The sequence below is a fragment of the Scophthalmus maximus genome, chromosome 4, assembly GCF_022379125.1.
Source record: "Scophthalmus maximus strain ysfricsl-2021 chromosome 4, ASM2237912v1, whole genome shotgun sequence".
NCBI lineage: Eukaryota > Metazoa > Chordata > Actinopteri > Pleuronectiformes > Scophthalmidae > Scophthalmus > Scophthalmus maximus.
In genome coordinates this window covers 27,920,242-27,939,954 of record NC_061518.1, presented here as the reverse complement: position 1 = coordinate 27,939,954, position 19,713 = coordinate 27,920,242, and the positions used below count along the sequence as shown (strand labels likewise).

Sequence of the window (19,713 nt, the reverse complement as noted above, 5' to 3'; positions counted from 1 at the left end):
ACTCAGCGCCGTGCGCCTCGGACACGGACCGGTCACTTCTCTGCGCGCCCACACCGGCTGCCACATGAACAGCCCTCCGCTCCATCTCTGCACTGCTCCGAGCTGCGCGTCTGTCTCACGGGCTCTCCACGGTTGGACAGATTACATGCTACAGGTCGGTAGGTCCCTCCGGACTATTTTAATGCCCTTCTTGTCAGGCGCATGTGTGTGTGTGTTTGTGTTGATGTTGTGGCGCATCCAGAGTGGGCACTTCGGGGCGTAATGTCGCCGCCGCGAGCTACAGGTGTGCTGTAAAAGATCCGCGTAAACGCCGTTTGTGCCCCCCGACGCGGGTATATTGCGCGTGCTGAAACGCGGAGGAGGCGCACAGTGTCTCCAGCCACCGCGGGGCCGGAGGAGCGCGCGGCCGCCGGACCGTTGAACGCACCGCGACCGTCCTGCCACGACTTCGCGGGGGCAAAGGTAAGTGGACTCCGGTCAGCGCGCTCTGACGGCGCCGCTGTCGTATGCGTGCAGAGAGAAACTGTACTTAAAAGAAAAGAGACTATTACAAATTATAAAGTGTCCTCAGGGATACTGCGAGGGGTGGCACTCCTGTGAGGATTTGGCTTTACCTCAAGATGCTGCCAGAACACTGCTTTTTTAAAAATGGATTATCGTCGGGCAGTTATGAGCCACGCTCACAAGGCTGACGGACCTTCCAATAACTTGAGCGTAAGAGCGCTTGTTATCTGAAGACAAGATGGGATGGGAACACATTTCCAGATCGGCGTCTGTCCATCCAGATGTCACCACAGCACCGGTGTGTCAGTGTGAAAAGCAGCCGTGTGCAGGTCCCCCCCCACTGCTCCCACTCGATCATGAATGGTGCGCTCTGTTCGGCGGTATAGTTGCGCACTGCCATTCGCCGCCAGAGGAAACAAGTGCACCCGTGCTCCCCCTCCGCCCCGTCTCCTTCCAACAGGTCCGTGCACCGCTTCCCTCCTTCACATGCTGGGACGATGCTCATCATGCTGGGTTGTCTGCGCGGATCTCTGTGCATCAGGGCTGCAGCCAGAAATGTGTAGATACAGAGGTCAAGAGTCCAAAGTCCCCCGATGCACTGCACCTCATCTCGACACCTTTCTTTCTCCACTTTTACAATGAAGCCATATTAAGTATAAGTTGTGTCACTCTGCATAATTTTGTATGCTTCCCCACAAGGGCAGGGATATCAATTTTGTGGAGAAATACAGGCATATTTTGGATTTATATTGGAACAAATTTGACAATATAAGGTTTAAAAGCACAATGTTGACTTTTGATTTTTTAAATTTTTTTTTTGATTTGAGCACAACTCCTTGAGTGTCATGTGATCCCTTTAGTCACAATATTCTGTTTTTCATTCAGTTCCATGGAGGTGCCATATGCAGCTTGGAATTATTTTAAATGATTTGCATTTAATTCCACTTCATTACCCCACATAGTATCAAGGTGTATGTTTGTATGCACTGTGACATTGACATTGAAACGATTGTTACAGCTCTATAGTCGTGCCACCTTTTAAACACGACTCCACCTGTCTCCATTTGCACTGGAACTCGGCCGTGTAGTTCAGCTGCAGCTGTTGGCCGATTCTGTGCTCGCGACGGCAAATTTGTGAGGAACGAGTCTGCTGCTCGTGCTGATGAACTGATGGTGCCTCGGAGCTGCGTCGGCGGCCGGCTGCCGTCTTCCTCTGTTCCCCCTTATCACCTTCGGTGTCCTCCAGAGAGGGTGACATGGCGATGAGGCGGGGAGTCACAGCGTAACAAAGAATAGGAGCAGTGATGATAAAAAATGAGGAGGAGGGGGAAGAGGAGGAGGACGGTGGTAACAGAATTTGTGCCCGAGTGGCCCGCCCTGTGAAAAGTGAAGGTTACACAACCGGGCTGACACCAAAATGAGATTCGGCACTAGATATAACAAGGTTGTCAGTGTCAGTTGTCGGCAGGTTGTGATGATGAGAACATAGGGAGAAGGGAGGTGTTGAAAAAAAATCTGAACCAGCTGAGAGAGAGAGAGAGAGAGAGATACAGAAGAGCTGCCTCCCAGGGTGCAAAGCTGGAGTATGGGATTACACAAGCTGCAGTGTAGTGGCATTTCCCTTTCATCTACAGCTGACTTGCAAACACACAAGCCGCTGCAAGAACTGTTTTGTAAGCGTGCGAGTGTGCGTGTGTGTAAGAAGCCGAGGGATTCCATTTCTCATAATAGTTTTGCGTCACTTATGAATCTCTGCACCTGATGTGTCTGATCAGCCGCTGCACACAGACTCGGTCTGAGAAAGGAATACAACATTTTACTCACCTAGAAATTCTTTTCATGTTCAACTAACCACAGCCGGTACGTTCTTAATGTTTCTGGATTATGATTTTCAGTTCACAGAGAGACATCATGTTAATTCGGACAAGATTTACATCTCACCAAAACCAGGACCTCCCCGCAAAGTTAAACTTGATCAAAGTGCTCCTGTTGCCCAAACGACAAATGGGACTAAGTGTATAGTTTGATTTCTGAAAACGTTACTTTTCTAAAGGAACGTGCTCATAATGTGCAGATTTAATTCACACCTTTTTAGAGCTCGCCCTCGTCTGGCTGACGTGATTGCTCCGATGTGTTTTTCCTGCAAATTGCACGTTAATAGCAGGTGGGAAAAAAAGTCAGGTGGACTAATGCCGTCTCCACTGAATGAGGGGGGCATTCATCTATTATCCCGCAGTCATCTGGGGCCACAGTGGCTGCTGTTAAGTAGAAAGTTCCAGTTGATTTAAAGTGATAATGGGTGGGGGGGGGGGGGTCCATGTACATCACTGTCTGGCTGCTCTGGACACAGGTTGGGCACAGAAGTGCTTGATCCCGCTTAATCCAGTTTAAGGCAACTTTGACATTTTGCTTGTTTAAACGCAGAGGGTAAAAGAGAATCCCCGGACCCGCCGCATATTATTGTCGGGGGCCACAACATTCTGCATTTTGTGAGTTGTTTTAATTTGGCGGGGCCACGAGCAGAGCTGCGGCTGGATGAATCCGATGTTATAGGCTTTTGGGGAAGGCATCCTGAGCACGTCTGTCAGAAACAGAGTTAAAGTTCCCGGTTGCTAAACCTGAAATACTGAAGAAGACCAAAGAGGGCAGCTACACAGTTGTATTATTGCAAGAGGGAAGGATGGTAGAAAATATCGGTGATTAATTCTGCCCAAATTTGAAATTGCTATGAGGGGGTAATGGCAGACGAGTGAGAAGCTAGAAAAAGGTTCTCCCATGGTGTTGAATCCCTCCGAGCGCCTGCTGCAGAGGAGGTGACTCCTACTTCCTGTTAGCACCGAAATCAATCTTTGCAGTTTGCACGAGCCGCGATGATGACGATGATGGTGCCACCGTACGTACAAACGTAAAGCTGCTTCCTAATCCTTTTTTTTCACATAAACAATGATCAAAGTTGTAGCTTTGAAATGTCGCCCTTTGAGACCGCAAAGTGGATACGTTTTGTTTAGTTAGTGGTTAAACGAAGAACCTTTATTTCATCGCTATTAAAAACCAAGCAACAATGTCAAGCGTTGCATGTGGGCGAGTAAAAGTCACCACGGGACCATTAGATGTTAACGTCCTGAATTCTTTTCCAGTGTGAGGAACTGGAGAAATAAACCTCTACTATCCAGTGCAGGCTGGAGTTTCCACACACACACACACACACACACACACTGCCACTGTGGACGATTGGGCCTGCGGCCAAAGGCCACAGTTTACTTGAGGAAATCATCAGTTCTCCGGCCTCAGTATAGAAAGAGGGACATTTCTTTTCCGCTCCACTCTGGCCTGCTCCCTGCTCTGCTCTGCTCTGCACTGGAGAATGATAGATCCATATTTGTACATGAGGTGGCACAGGCGGAATCTAGAAGTCTTTTTTTGTGGCACCCATCCATCAACTCCTTAATGAGCTGTGAAATTGCGTAGAGCAGTTGTTTTCCTGCCCCGACTTGCTTCCCTGCAACGGCAGTGGCAAGACCCAACTTGACCCCCGCAAAAAGAAATGTTCTTAATTGATGAAATGAAATAGCAATGACGGGGGGGCCTGCGTGGATAACTGGGCGTAAAGTGATTCCAGGCCATGTCCTGGCACCTCAACAGACTCACGCCGCTCACGCTTTGAGTGCGAGTAAGTTATTTCTGCCCAAACGGCGGAATCCACAGGGGACAAAATGCAGACAGGCGCCAACCCCCCCCCCCTCTACCTGCGCGTCCAGTCCACACTCCACCGCAGCAGCTTAAAGTTTAAAACTCAGCAGATGACATTAAAGTCACACAACGCAGCCACGTCCTCCGAGACCGCGCTTGGTTTGGAGCCCACAAGTCTCATTTAGATCAAAGCAGTGGGGTGTAGTCGCGGGCCCACACCCAACGGAATTCTTGTTTACCCTCTCCTCGGTTTGCAGGGACGGGATTTGCCACCTTCGCAGGCAAAAGAAAAGGCCTCGGTAAGATAAAAATAGCACTCACATTGTCAGCACATTGCTAAATGGGCAAAAGCTGACATGCAGATTGTGTTGTTGAAGGAAAACTAGAATGTCTTTGCCACAAACTAGCACCTGTTCACAACATGCACAAGCAGCTGGTATTGTTCGGGCAAGTTTCGTCTCTGTCTTAGTCATAAAGAAGCCTGGATCAGCTCATGCAGTTGAACTAGTAGACCTATGGGTTGTTTTTTATTGTTGTGGAGGGCTATAAATGAAGACTGAACTTGAAAATATGAGGAATCATCAATCCGTGATCCATCATTTAGTTTTGAGTGTGTTCCAACGCGTTCGCTTTGCTTCGTGGCCGAGTTTTTTTCAAAACAAACCTGGTTTGGGTCGAACCTTTGTGAATGCATTCTTTAAGGAGGAAGAATATTAATCACATTGTGGGAATTGTCTTTACTCCAATGTGGATCACTGGTGGCGTGGCGGTTGCGTGGCGTCAGGTGTGAAGCCGCTGCGGGGCCTTTTTTATGCAACTGGCCAAGAATGTCTCAGAAGCGATTAGCAGTTTTTTAAGCGGAATCGGAGCAGGCACGGAGCTGTCGACGGAGCTGGAGGAGCGTGTCTTGTGCCCTCGGAAAACAGCAGATCTCACAACGTGATATCACTGCACTGACCCCGTGTTAATGGTGGCGGAGCCCGCACACACACACACACACACACGCACACAAACACACAGACACACGCACGCACGCAGACGTTGTTGGAGGCCTGTACAGTGGGTCGTTGCATATGGAATATACTTTTCCTGACAACATCCCAACCCGGTTTTGGGCATGGGCACAAAAACTCCGACTGCTGAACTGCAGTCAGTTCATCTGAAATGATAGAAAGACAAATCTTTCCTCCCTTTGGGTGAGACTCCTAACCTCAAACCACCTTGCAGGGGTAGCTTGCCACCATCAGTGTGTGTGTGTGTGTGTGTGTGCATGCGAATGCAGCCATTCATGCACCACAAGAGGTGAGTGAAAAACAAAAAGCGCGTTTGATCTGAGCCTCTAACCATGCTTCTTGTATTCTGGGCTTCGCTGCTACACGCTGTATTTACTGTTTTTTTGCAATAGTGGAAAATAACATGGAGACAGCCTTTTGGCATTCGCACTGCCATCACGGCGCACTGCAACCCTCCTGTGAGTCTGTTGAGGTGGGTTAGCAACCCCTCCAGGCAGGGCGAGGCAGGTTTTACTGCAGTTTTTACACACACACACACACACACACACACACACACACACACACACCACCAAAGTTGTTAAGTCAAATCTCATCCTCACTTTCATCACACACACGGGGAACATGAGGTCATAACGCAGCTGGTGAGCTGCATATTCCCACTATCGCTCGCTTAAGTTTTTAAATAATGGATAGAAGTTCCGGCACAAAAAAAAAGCATGACCTCGGTGTGGCCGCTCGCACAACCGGCTTGGAAGATGATGAAGACTTGTAATGACTTCTTGTAAATGAAACACATGAATATTTATCATGTAAAAAGTGTAAATAGAGGCAGGGTTTTTTTTGGCCTTATCATACTATAGTAAATGTTGATTGCACAGTATAGTGGCTGTAGAAAAATGACGCCATCGGTGGTTAGAAAAGCCTCGCTTTCAATTAGCAACCGGGTATGAAAATGAATGCTTGACTCATTGGCACAGAGAAAGTCCAGAGGACAGCGCTGGATTGTTTGGAAGAATTGACATGAAAAAAGATGAAGATGAAGGAGGATGGAATAACCAGAGTCACTGTGGGAACCACTCGGGAAAAATATTATATTATATTATATTTCCTCCTGCACTAGTTACCCGCCAGAAGTTACTCCCATACTGTTGCTATGTTACTGATCTAGTACACAGGCAGGTTATCATCTTCACTGGGGGATGAATCTAATCTAAATAGATTTTTACACTACATTTAATTCACAACATTTATTCACCATTCCACAAAAAAGAGAGACATCTTGTTTAAAAGAATGGTAAAAAAGCCAGACACAGACATTAAGATATCCTGAGCATGTATACTTGACACACACAATCCGAGCGAGATGTGTGCTCCTTATAGGTGGATGATATTTACTAAAAACTGCTTTCATTCACAAAATCAAACAGGAAATAAGTGGCCTGTGGTAAAAGCTTTACCACAAGTCAGAGCCCTGGGACTTCAGTGCTTGCTGCTGTGGTGGGTGTCAAATATATGAATGGAATGTGGGCTTACTCAGGGCTGCACGGTGGTGTAGTGGTTAGCACTTTCGCCTCAAAGCAAAAAAGAGAGACATCTTGGGTTCGAATCCCTGTTCAAACCAACCAGGGCCTTTCTGCGTGGACTTTGCATGTTCTCCCCGTGTATGCGTGGGTTCTCTCCAGGTTCTCCGGCTTCCTCCCACAGTCCAAAGACATGCAGAGGTTCATAGGAGACTTGACCGTAGGTGTGAATGTGAGAGTGAATGGTTGTTTGTCTCTGTATGTGGCCCTGCAATAGGGTGAACCCTGCCTCTCGCCCAATGTTAGCTGGGATTGGCTCTAGCCCCCCCGACGATGGATGGGCTCAAATACTTAAATTACCTGATAAGTGCCGTAGTTTGCGTGCGACCATTCAAATTTAAAACAGTTTCATACTCTCAGTATACCAGCATTTTTTTTTAGCCTCATTCCCAAAAAAATACACAACAGGTGGGACGGGACTTGATGCAGTGACAGCAGCCGGGAGAGATGATGACTGACAGCCAGCAGGCCGAAAAGAGACGAACATCAACAACAACAGATTCACATGTTTCATTCAACGCACAGCACAGAGGACACGCAGCCGTTAGACAGCATGTACACCTTTTGTGTTCATGGAGGAATATTAAAAAGTGTGGAGTGTGTGGAGCGTTGGGATATGAGACTGATATACGCTATCTTGCATCCTGATGTGTGTGTGTGTTGTAATGGGAAACTGACGTAAGAAGTAATTTCTCTGCATCCTGAAAATAATCCCTGTGAAATTACTTCAGGTTTGACAGCAGATCTGAGAGAGAGAGAGGGAGAGAGAGGGAGGGATGGGAAACACGCAGTCAGTACGCCCATGTCAGTTCAGATAACGGTGGAACCATGGTGCTGAAACCAAACTTGTGTCATACACGTTCACCAATCTGCATCTCCGCCTCACCGCTCATATTCGCATCGTAATTTTTTTTTCTTGGAACAGTGTAACGGTTCGGAAGTTATACTGACGTCAGTTAGGATCAACAGCCGTGACCATGTTCCCCTGGTCAGTATCGTTGTAAGTACCACTTTTAAAAAAAAAATATGTAAACAAATGTTTTTATTGTATTCTGTTTCATTTATTACAAGGATTACAACAACAAACAACAAACAGAGAACAAGTAAGGTGCAGGGTATTGGCAAGGCATCTTCCGGTAAAGTTCTACGACATTACAATGAATTCCATTTCGTGAACGGAAGTATGTATCAGAATGTTTTCCGAAATCCAAAATATACATACAACTTAAGAAAAATATAAACTTCCCCAAATCCTCTCAAATATAGAATATTTACCCTTGATCGTAAAAATGTAAGTTTTTCGAGGGCTAGAGAGTTTGACAGTCTGGCGACACCTGTAAACTTGGTTCAGTAACAGATCTCCACCATTTGGCAACGGTGTTTTTTTTGCTTGTAACATACAGCATACAGTCATTTTCTTATTATCCTTGCTTAGTGTGCAGTTTTCAGGAAAAATTCCAAGGATACATAGCTTTGGGCATAATGATAGCTTCACACCGGATAGTTTCCAACCACAAAGTCTGGATACTTGGTCAGTCCCATAGGCAATGAAGTAGAGTACCTTTCTTGTTTGTCCCATTTACTAGTGTTGGGCAGTATGGCCTCAAATGTATACCCCGGTATAATTTGAAGCGCCGACGGTATAGGTTTATATCACTTCTTGCAATATGCTTCTGAAAGGGTAAAACACTGGTATGGCAACTATTACTGCACTCCCCGGTATAATTTGAAGCGCGGACGGTATAGGTTTATATCACTTCTTGAAATATGCTTCTGAAAGGGTAAAACACTGGTACGGCAACTATTACTGCACTCTCAACTGTATTGCTAGGACAGAGGTACTTTAAGAACATTTATTGCCCAAAACTCCAACAATAGAAACAAAAAATATATAAAACCTTTCTCAAGTAAAATACACTGAAAAATAAAATTCCAGTGGGATTAATGGAGGGTACTAAGGCCTGGGCGATGTTGAAAAAAATCTTGTCTCGATAATTTTTTTCATATTGATTGATTTCGATATATATCACGATATAAGTCTAATCACTTTTTCTGTCGAGCTTAAAGGTTGTGAGATGTGACGATATCATAATATTTAAACCAAAGTCAATTTTGGTTAATGTAGGTTTAATGTATAATGTAGTTGTATAAAAACAACTGCTACAAACGCTTTCGACACAGTTTGCAGCGCACGCTACTGCTCTACTTGTTGTCGGACTTTAAATATTCCTTGGACGCTTCTTTTGCCTTCGTCTTTTGAGCCTCGGGCCGTGTCAGTCTGGACGTCTTCTTCGGTAACGTTGTTGCTCGAGTTAACATTTCCTGTCATCATTTTCTCTTTCATCTCGCTCTCACTCCTGACAGACTGATGAGCTGCAGAAGCCCAAACACAAACAGAGCCGCTGTCGGCTGCTTCTCCTGCGCTCTGTGCTGTGTGCGTCAACCTAACTTGACGTGGCTGTAACTCTATTTCAGCCACATGATTGCCTGAGCACGGCGCTATTCTCATTATCATTGGCTGTTCCGTGTTGTCTGTCAAAACATGGATGGAATTAGTTCTATCGAAGTTCTATCGACCGTGTCTTAAATTTCTATCAAGGAAAAGTTATTTTGCGATAATTATCGTTATCGTTTTATCGCCCAGCCCTAGGGGGTACTGTATGAGCAGTGATAACCACCTCGGATGCACAGGCATAGGAAATGAATGAGACACTAATAAGACACTACAGTATCAGACACAGGACCAGAGCGATGAGCAGCACCATCACACAATCTGATCCCCGAATCCTATAACAGTTCTTGTGACTTGGAAGCACCAAAATGTTTTTTACTGATTTCACTTGCACATTTGTGGTTCTGTTATTAGTCCCCTTCTTCAACCAGACACACATATTCAAAATATACTCCTTCCAGTTTATTTACACTGTTACCCAGAGTCAACCCTCCTAACAGGAGGCAGCTAACGGCTGCTCCGAGAGTGGAAATGATTATCGATTTGGACAGAAAAAGAATGTAGCAAAAACTCATCATCTGTAGGATTTTTCTTCAATACGGCTCACAGTCGCTCTCTTCCTACTGCTGCATCTCTCGCTCTCGGTCACATGCACACACACACACGCACACACACACACGCACGTACGAACGCACGCATATCAGTCGAGGAGGATTATAAGGCATGCCTCTCCCCCGACAGATCATGGCACATTAAAGAAATAGACCCAATAAACAAGCAGGGTGCCCGAGTCCTCTTTGTGCGCTTGTCCTCCTAGGGTGACGGCGGCGCTGGTTGATGATTGCAGTACAAAAGACGCTGTTTTGCCGCTAGTTCTCCGTTGAATTGTGTCTCGCTTTTCGCAGGAAAGGGTTTAAGTCCGCAAAGCAGGATCATTGTTGAGGCATCGCTTTGAAGTGTCCCCCCGGAACACACGTTGACAGATCAAAACGTTTCCCTAAGTGTTTATTGCCAAAATGGTTATGCAGCTCGACCGCAGACTTTTGGTTCGGGGCATTAGCATTTGTCGATAGTCAGCGCGACGCACACGTCATTTGACAAGTAGTCCATTGAGGCGAGAGGAGCACTGGATATTCTTTTCACGTCTCTGCGGTAGATGGTAATTATCGTCTATTTGTCCAATGGAGATATTTCCTAGTTCAAAAGTCAATAGGCGGCCATAGGATTGTGGTCCGCTCGGTGTAAAGGTGCTGCCACCACTCTTCTATGAAAAGGTTTCTGTCAATATACTGACGCAGCCAAATGAGGCCTCGACTCAGCCAGCTCATAATTCATTCTGATGTCAAATCAATGGCTTTAATGATGTGTATGCCGGCTGGTATTCGTGGATCTGTGTGTTTGTGTTTGTTGATCACATAAGAGTAATCCTGTTGTGTGTGAGAGCAGAGTAGGTGTGCATTAAAAAGTTAGTTAGAAGTAGATACCTAGAGCTGCTTTCTCAGGTCTCCATAGCCCAGGGCTCAATAAGGAAGATCGGAAAACAATGTGTTCATGCAAACAGCTTCCAATTATAACCTCTTGATTGAGGTAGGAAGTTCGTGCGAGCTCACACCTACCAGCGCCCAAAAGTGTAACCCCATTTTCTTTGCAGTACAGTCGAAGAAAAAATGGCAATCATACAATATAATTTGATTATATTTCTATCTTTTTAAATGGCCTATAAAGAAATGTGTACAGTTTGCAGATTTTAAATGACCAGGGCCATGCTTGAACCATGCTTATTTGAAATGCTAGACCTTGTCCTTTTCGATGCAGAATTGGTGACTGTGTGGGCCCAACTACACGGACCAGCTGTCAATAACGCTGTGTCTACGCCCCAGTGCTTTATCGTCTATTGTACTCTAAATGAGACCACAATATACAAAATGAACATCATGCTGTATTGAAGAAGACTTGAAACTAGAGATTGAACCATAAACTCCTCAGCAAGATGTTTGCTGGCTCATCGAAACTGACATCGTTTTGCAATCAAGGGAATGTAAGCTTCAGCCACTTCCACATCGGCTTCATTTTCTGGACTTGGTAACTATGCCCTTTTTTGAATATACAGTCTATTTTTTTTAGGTGGATGAGTGGATCACTCATGCTTAAATTTACTGTCCATGTTGCAGAAGACATTCTGTCTATTTTTCCCTCATCTGCAAAAAATTGCAGATCAAGTTGACAGATGTTCCTGTGCAGGAACATAACTTTTCTTCTCAGGATTTCTGGGGGGTGCCCAGTGACCACAACTGTATTCACAATATAACTGATGTTCAGCATGCCGTCCGCAGACTTTTACTTTTCTTTGGGCAGCTTACATGCTTAAACCTGAATTAAAACACGCACTGCTGCACAAGACTTCCTGATAAACCCTGAGCTGCATAACGGGTTTTACAGTAGTTTAGCCCACTCGTGTGAAATGGATTATTATGGAAATGAACAATATGTTCAGTGTCGATATTTGGTGTATAAGCTCTGATCTTGTTACACAAACGAACGAACAAACAAAAAGCCCAGCACACTGTTGGCAGTGGGGTGCGAAGATAATGACTTCACCCAGCATTGGAACGTAGAGTCAACCACTTCAGCCGAAACGCTTGATGGATCTCTGAGATTCCTTCCTTCCCCTACTTTCTAAAGTAGGATTCATAGGGACTTTGTCCAACTGTTTTTTTTAGGGTTTTTTGTGACTTTCAGAAACCAAACAATAGGCAGTGATTGGCCAGGTGTGAGAGTAATTTGCACAGTGAAGCCATCATTACTTTGACTGGCACCCTTCTGAAGTCATGATCAAGCCTGCTATAAAACAACCGGCACCGCAGATGGATCTCGAACACAATCTCTCCTCAGAGTTGGCCACGTGGGATCTGCACAGACATAACCATAACCATGACTACACCGAACTGCCATAACATTATGACAGGTGAAGGGAATAACATTGGTGATCTTTCAGTGGTCATGGCAAAGTGGATGCTGGAGCAAAATGAACAGCGGTAGTACTGGCGGCAGCAGCAAGTGGCACTTCAGACTTTACTCCACAGAATCGATGGAGTGCATTTTGCTCACTGCTCCCGCTTCTTCAAGCTGGTGTTCATGTTATGCTGCTTTTGCAAAAAAACCCAAACATCTGTGTATGTTTGTGGAACTGGCTTGTGTTTTGTCTTTGCATTGGTTCAGCTGTAACTGGTGGTGACTAACAGCACAAAAAGATCATCAGAATCAGAGGTTTGACTTCTTGTGGACACGCCTTGCCACGATCTCGGCGTCTATCTGATCTCCGATCTTGCTGTCTGTCTGTGTCTACCACAGGTTGAGACAAATCGATTGTCTTTAGCTTGAGGCAAGGTGATCCTCACCCCCGAAACTAGACACGCTGCTGGATGCTCTGCCTAAAATCACACTGTTGTGTTTGTTCCTCGTACTTCCAGATTCATGCCTTAGAGGACCAACATAATACTGATGAGAAGGATGATAATAAATTGGCCTGGATTGCCATACATATTTGCCAACCTTAACTAACAATAAGCTGCTGTGTTTGGCTTGACCACACTGCCAAAAGCAATATTATCACTTTTTTCAATGTGACTGCAATGATTTCCTCACAACACTTTTCCATTACACTGTTTTAAATTGAATAAATGAAAGTCGTGGGAGCTGCTATCAGTAACTGTCAAACTGAACTAAGGCTGGATTTCCTGGCAAGGGACAGGGTTTCTCCAAAATTTGAAATACCAATTCGTCTATCTACCCATAAGGACATGAAACTATATATTGCCCTGTGTTACCACACCAAAGAGTTCTAGGCTGCAGAGTTTAGCCAAGTGTTGAGTTCGCTTGTTGGGCTTCCATGGTTGCATTTGAGCACCATTCTCCCTGAAAGCAGCTTAATTTAAATCCTCTGAAACAATCACCACCAATTACAAGCTTCTCCAAACACACAACAGGATCAATTATGTGTGGAAGCTCCCAAGTTGCCGACTAATGTAAGTGATTTGTTATTTACAAATTTAAAAAGTTCTGCCTGTGTTTCTCCGAAATGACAACCCCACCGTGACGTCACCCATTGGTTTGTGAGCTGCCGTTTTGAAGCCTCGAGTTGGGGGTTGGTCTTACTGAGAGCTCCTCCACTGCACGCCCACCTACACCTGCCAGCATGCACCGATTGGACAGTACTAGCTGTCAAACATGCTGTATCCACATGATAAAGCATAACATGCTTATTCATCTATGTTACTCCTTATCAAGACCATAAACTCTTCAGGGAAATGTTTGCTGACGTTGTTTCTGTTGGTAAGATGTGCTGAATTTGTTTTTAAAGCAGGATGCAGAATTTGGCGCTATACAAATAAAACAGAATTGAATTGGATGTATTAGAAATATGTTTTTGTTTGACAGGTATGTTTTGTATCGGCAAACCACAGTGTGTGTGTGTTAAGGAAACATTGGGTACTGGTTGAATATGTCTTGTTTGTCAAGTTTTGGCAGGAAATGATCTGCACGTTCCATTTTCAATATCAATACAAATGGTTTGGTCCCAGAATTGAATCAAGAACTATGGCGCTTTTCAAATTACCGCACATCTCCATTTCCCTCCTCCAACGTGCAATGTATGATCTCATCACAATGCATTTGTGCGAGGTATTTTGAGACATGATTGTCAGTTGCACACACACACACACGCACACGCACACAAACACACACACGCACACACACGCACACGCAAACACACAGAGTTACCACATTAGAGAAAAAAGGAACATACAAGCAGTCCAAATTGGCTGCAAAAAAACTGTGCCTTTGTAATTACAAACATGCAGCAGAGGAAGCCATCAACCACGCGGACCGATTAGGACTGCAGGCAGCCTTCTGAGGCTCCTTCTCGAGCTGTTGTGCACTAATAGCCATTAAACACATATTCAGCCTGACTTCTGAAAACTGCAGGGGGAAGAATATGCCAGAGCAGAGAGAAAAAGGCGGCTCAAACATTCCAAAGAATTTCTCCTATATGTCTTCAGCTGCAAGAGTCACTGGCAACCGTCGAGCATTATCCTCTCTGACTGGGATGGATGTATCGTTGCCGGCTTCCGTGTTTGGCAGCTGTAAGTAATTGTGTTTCGAGACAAACTTTAAGCGAGTTGCCCGTTACAATGAAACCTGTCATAGTTTACCGTCTTGGTGAATAGAGTTCAACCCTGGCGTAATGGCTGCATTCAAAAACGGCACCTTCGTTCGACTTCATCAGAGCCAACTCGTATTGAGCAGGCGTTGAGGTGAACCGGCCCTGGGAACAGAAGACCTGTTCACAATGTAATGTACTAGCTGATGAATCATATGTTAATTACCTGATGTAAATGCAACAATAGTGCATCAAGCCGACGCTGTTGGCCAGTAAATGGGATTATTACATGCATGCAGCCTTTTAATCTCTATGGTCAACATTATTTTTGTTTTTTTTCTTCTTTTCAACAAATCTCACACGCAGACCGAAAAACAAAATTGTGTTTGTAATAAGCCTGTGCAAACGTGAACTGGACCGGAAATAAGTCTGCATGGGCCAAATAAAGTGAACTGTGAGGTGCTATATCTCTTTATTGTGATGTATGTATTACATTTGCCTCCAGCCGGCATTCATTCCTAACAATCGGTAGGAAGAGATTGTTAAATGCTGCGTACTCGGCTGAAATCTTTTCTCACGGAAAGTGTTGACATACAGGCTTCGGGGTGAGGCTGCGGACCACCAGCGAATCTTACACTAGCTACTGTTAGCCACTTGCTCCAGAATAGGTCCCCAGGGAAACACCAGAGGCCAGAGATCACGTCAGCAGTGAGATCCTGCACCCCCACGTCTCTGGCTCTCTGAACTCCCTCAGCTGTGGAGGAGGATTTACAGTTCTTCTAATGGACAATCATTTCCAAAAGCTGGGGGGGGAAGAGAACACATCCAATTAAAGCGAGCTTCCACCCTGCAGGGGCCTCTTAATGAAGAAAAGGAGCTGTGGCAGAGTGTTCACTGCAGGTCCCCAGACCCTTAAAGCACTCACCTACAGCAAAGCGATTAGTGCAGTTGAATACTTGTCATTTTCTCACTCAAACGCAGCCGCATTCATTTACTCTCTGCTTCAACAGTAACTTGTGACAGAGAGAGGGGGAGAGTAGGAGAGAATGAGCGGAGTGGTTGTTAAAAATAACATGTGTATGTGTCACAGGAAAAGACTACGCTGAATGGGTCAGGAGGTCCACACGGGTTTCTGTGCCTTCTCCTTCTCCTTCGTCTTCTTGAAAATACATTTTATCTCCTGCAATAAAGCTCCCTGACACAGTGAAGACAGATTTATAGACACACATGCATCAAGAATGTGACTTTATCTCAGGTGCAATGATCCAAACTCGGTGTCGGTGGCGAATACAGAAACCAGTCTGGATAATACGAGTGTCTGGATCTCTCCCAGCATTTTTATACTATTTTATACTTTATGTGCCCCGATTGAGATTAATCATTTTTTGCTATTATTCAGAGCTTCCAAAAGTGACCATTTTAGCCAATGAAAAACGGACGCAGTCCTCCGCAGTCTTGTGATGACTGAGCAAAACCTTTTCAAACAACTTTTATAGATCGGCGGACACAAAAGTCATTGAAGTGGGCAACGAGGCCGGCGGACTCTTTTTCTTTTGTCGGCATGGTCAGAGAGAGACCTCCATCACATGGAAAAGATTGGAAAGATGCCAGAGGTTGAGTCTCAGAAGAGGGAAACAGGATTGATGTGAGTTGGGGTGAGGTGTACACTATGCTAAAGGAGATAGGAAAGGAAGCATTGAAGCTCCTTTCCGATGCATTTAGAGAATCCAAACAGCTCCCATAATGGCTGATGATCAAATACTTCCGGGTCACTTCAAGATTTAGGACATGTCCAAAGCCAATTCGACAATTCGCCCGCAGTCATGGATTCCTCTGGCACAACCCCAAAAAATGTCTGTTTGAAAACGTTGAACTCACAAGAGACAGTTTTAATCAGGCGATCAGTTCAGTAGAGACAGAGATATTTGACTTCTTATCCCTTGTTCCAAGGCTACTGAAGAATACACGTGTCTTTTCATTTGACCTGATAGACAGACAGGTTTCCAAATGTTGTTCTTAGTAATGGCACATGGACTGATTTTATATATAACTTTTCTAGTCGTGTAGTCCACGCAAAGCGATTTACACTACAAGTCACGTCCGTCCATTCATACAGCAATTTTTATATTGTACATCATTCATACACTGTAGGCAAAGCCACCTCGGGGCTACTTTAGGGATAATCACCTGCACACCCACTGATATTTGTACAACTCCACACCAACAGTTCGTAAATGCAGGAGTTCCTCTATGAACTCGTAGAGTCAAGGCTGAGCTTAGACGACCATGAATACATCACAAGGGTTTACCAGTTGCTCCTCCCACCTTGCAACTTTGCACGGTATTCTTACATACTACAATTATTACGTTACCTTTTTGTATTGGTGTCCTTTGCCAGAGTATGCTGCTCATTGATTTAAGTTTAGTCGTTTGGTCGTAGTATTTATTCTCATGAACAATCTTAGATTGGATATCATAATGAAAAGAAACAAAAAAAGGAAAAGTAACTTGATTAGAGTTCTACTAATTGTGCCCTTGAACGACACTGGCAGACATGCAGGCGATATAAAAAGAAATAGAAAAACTGAGACAAGTCACACAGACACCCAATTGCCAACACAAGTACAGCTCATCATCCTTCAGGCCAGGAGTTCTTTGTGTGATTATTCCTAATCCATGTGATTTGTCAAATCCCTGTGGCAGACCTGCACAAGCTGTAGACAAATCTCAGCCGTTTAACTCCTAACTTTTGCAGACTTCCTGAGGTATAAAAAAAAGAAAGAAAGTATTTTCATTAGTTTATATACTATTTACACCATGCACACACGTCTCTATGTTCCCCCATTTCGTGTCCTAAAATGTGATCTGATCTTCATCCAACTCACATGAGCAGACATGTACCTTAGCTGTGCTTTAAGTGTTTTAATTGTCTGTGTTGTTATAAGCTTGTGTTCATATGGAACACAACATTTCAACATTCACAGTGACGGTGGAAAAAGTAAACAAACCCTCGGATTTAATAACTTGTCGAATCTCCTTTGGCAGCGATAACCTCAAAATAGAGTTTACTGTATGTGTGGCTCAGCGCTTTTCAGAGGGAGTTTTGGACCGTGTGTTCTACAGAACTGCTACAGCTCAGAGGACTGGTGTAAACAGCTTTCTTAGAAGTCATAATGAAGTTGATTTCTTTTTTCTCTGTAGGCTCATCCTTCTGCTTCATCACAAACCTCCTGATGTTCAGCTGCAGCCACATTATTCATTATGATACACCGATAAACTCTGGGAATCATTTTCCCCTTTACGATGTCCTAACCCTTCTAGGACCAGAGTTCCTCCACGTTTCCATGGTGACCTCGCCTCTAGCCCAAAATCACCCTTAAAGGATGAAGCGGTGTGGATGGATATGAAAGTTAAAAAAAGAAAAAAATCACTATAATTGGTGAAGGAAGTTAAAATATTGTGTGTATATTATTATGGATGTATTGACCAAAACATGAACATGAGAAAAGTAACCTTAAAGAAACTGAGTGGCTATACAAATTTTACTGAAAGGCTGAATTAAATCAGTTCACAGCCACACACTTTTGGCTTTTTAGAAGCTTAACAGGATATAATAATACAACGTGTCAAACCTGATCTCTACATTCTGCGGTGAAATGTGTCCGGGGATAAAAGAAAGGCAGAGAACAAACGGAGCTACAAGCAGTCCCTGTGAAATTGAAAGATTCAGGGTCAGCGTACAAGTGCTCCCGCGCTGTAGCTAGGAAAACCTCACACTGTACGACGAAGCAAGGCGGGTGATAAATGACTGTTCTTTAAAAATGGCTGTGAGCTGCTCATGTAACCCTCTCGGAGCTGCGTGTGCTTCCAGCTGCGGCACAGCGCATGTTGCTCTCCCCGCTTTGTGGTGGCCTCCATTCCCTCTTCTTCTCAGTCGGAGGCAGAGAAGCCTCTTGCAGATAAGACGGTGTGCGGTAGCAGCCCTGCTTTGCGCCGTGTTTTGTGTTGTGTGTGTGTACGTCTGTAAAACACCCCCAGCGCGTGATAATATGAGCAATCGGCAGCGAGGCTGAGGTGAGGTGATGTGAAGCTGAGACAGAGAAGCTCCCGGTGATCTTTTGACTGTAATCTTTTACCTGACAAGCGAAGACTTGTTTGATTGTCCTAGTGTAGATGGTCAAGTGTAGCTAGTTAAAATGAATAATGGGAGGGCTTGACTGTGATTCATATCTGCTCATACACAGACATCAGATAGACGTCCAATGGTTTGCACAGAGCTGTCTGTCAGGGGCTCCTTATACTGCAGGTGCCTGGGGGCCATATTGTTGGTTTAAGACCTTTTGGGATCAGGTGGGCCCAGTTAAATACCAGTTAAGTTGGTGGAATGTCAAGGAGTACAGATATATGAGTACATTTTTTTGTCATTATATGCTGCTTATACTTTTTCCCTTTATACTATTGTACTTTATTCTCCACTCCATTTATCTGACAACTATGATTATTGGTTACTTTACTGTCTTAAGCCCGCATATAGAAACATCTGATGCACATTATGGATATGTAACAGTATTCAAATAATGCAACCATAATAAAACACAGCGTACATTTATTTCCCATAAAACAATTATGATATGAAATAATAAAAAGAATATGTTATAATAACTGGCCAAAGGATCATATGACGATCTTTTGGGATAGAATCATGATCCACGATCTTTATCACAATTTTTCTCACCATCTAGGCTCCAAAAAAACAACAACAACAATTGAGCTACAAAAAATAAAATGTATTTAAGAAAAAAAATAACAGACCCGGTCTTTGACTCGGGCCAGCAGAAGGAGAGTATTTCACTTTCACTTTCATTAAATGTTTCCGCAGATCGCTCATGTTACCGCCTTCACTTGAAAAACATTTGTTACACTTGTGGCAATGAGCGTTGTCTCCATTGATTTTGGTGAAGTACAACCAGACTTTCGACTGGTTCACTCTCTGCACCATCGGAGCTGGTCTTAGCCAGAGCCCTTGAGAGAGAGCAGCGACATCTCCGTTCGCTCCGATGGACCTTTTCTTTTTCCAGCAATGGCGGATCATTGAGCCTCTCAATAGTTCCCGGAAGTGAGCAGCAGCGCATTAGAGAAGCAGCAGAATGCAGTCTGTGTTTCACTTATGAAGGGTAAGACGTTTCAATAATCAGATTGTATATTATCAGCACATCTGAATCAAATCTAAATGCGCATTAAAGAATGTTAGTGGATTATGATTCATGGTTATTTATTATTTATTTATGATTTAAAAAAAACGTATTGACTAACTAC

The 19,713-nt window shown here is 44.4% G+C and overlaps 1 protein-coding gene across 2 annotated transcripts in view; it reads left to right on the top strand.

The window, feature by feature from the left end:
* Nucleotides 1-19,713, top strand: part of LOC118302466 (cell migration inducing hyaluronidase 1) — a 155,300-nt gene continuing 135,587 nt past the window's right edge. For both annotated transcript variants that reach the window (XM_035628618.2, XM_035628615.2), the window contains exon 1: nucleotides 1-154. The gene's annotated coding sequence lies outside the window, so the exon portion shown is untranslated. The remainder of the gene's footprint in view (nucleotides 155-19,713) is intronic.